This window comes from Hordeum vulgare, chromosome 6H (genome assembly GCF_904849725.1).
Source record: "Hordeum vulgare subsp. vulgare chromosome 6H, MorexV3_pseudomolecules_assembly, whole genome shotgun sequence".
Classification (NCBI taxonomy): domain Eukaryota; kingdom Viridiplantae; phylum Streptophyta; class Magnoliopsida; order Poales; family Poaceae; genus Hordeum; species Hordeum vulgare.
Window position 1 is genome coordinate 25,966,092 of NC_058523.1, and position 1,384 is coordinate 25,967,475.

The window sequence follows — 1,384 nt, forward strand, 5'->3', positions numbered from 1 at the left end:
GGCGTATATGGATAAAATTTGTTCAAACGTCCATAGGGGAGAGTGAAACAATTTGAAGCAAAACGGCTCAAGGAAGACACTATTTCTGAGATAGTGAAAACGTCCTGGGAAAAAGCAAAGGCTGTTGGCATTGGACCATCTCTTGCCGATCGCACCCGAGCAGTGCATGCTGATCTGCACGCTTGGGACCGGGAAACTCTTAATAGGCCGAAACGGAGAATTAATAAATTAAAAAAGGAACTAGAGAAAGTGAGGCGTGGTCCGTTATGTGCAGAATCACTGGCCCGACAGAAGGAAATCGTAGTTCTCATCGAGAATTTGTTGGATCAAGAGAAAATTTTCTGGCTACAAGGAGGTCGAGCAAATTGGCTGATGCATGGGACCGCAATACTTCCTTCTTCCACAACGCCGCAACGGTCCGGAAAAAAGAAATAATATTAAGCACCTTCTTGATGATTCTGGAATTTGGAGCAGAGAGGGTGAACTAAAGGTTCACATTACAGATTATTTTTCAAATCTTTTCACCTCGGAGATTGTGCATACGGATCAAGAAGTTTTATCTCTCATTCGCTGGAGAGTATCTTCGGACATGAACAACGCTCTCTTGGCCCCTTATACTGCGGAAGATGTTCGTAAGGCTCTGTTCGATATTGGGGATTTAAAGGCTCTTGGACCAGATGGTCTTCATGCTATATTCTACAAAAGAATTCAGCCCATGCTGGGAGAAGGTCTAGTTCAAGAGATTTTGCAAGCTATTAACACATCCAATATCCCAGAGGGATGGAATGACACGGCGATTGTGCTGGTTCCTAAGGTTAACGCGCCTGAAATGGTGACCCAATTTAAGCCAATCAGTCTTTGTAACGTGGTCTACAAGATTATTGCCAAAATGGTGGCGTCCAGGCTGAAGGCTTTTCTCCCTGAGATTATTAGTCCTACGCAGAGTGCCTTTGTGCCTGGCAGACTGATAACAGATAACATTCTAGTGTCTTATGAATGTTTTCACACCATTAAAATCAGAAGAGAGGGCAAACAAGGATTATGTGTGATTAAGCTCGATATGCATAAAGCGTATGACAGAGTTGAATGGCCTTTTCTGAAGGGGATTATGTTGAGGTTAGGCTTCCATAAGAATTGGGTTAACTTCATTATGCAATGTGTATCAACTGTCAAATATAAGGTACGTATTAATGGGGACGAGAGTGAGAGTTTTACACCAACGAGGGGTTTGAGACAGGGGTCCATTGTCACCTTATCTGTTCCTGTTATGCACTGAATGTTTGAATCCATTACTTACACACGTTGAGGAGAGTGAAAATATAGTGGGAGTGAAAGTGTATAGAGATGCCCCATCCATCACAAACCTACTCTTTGCGGATGATTC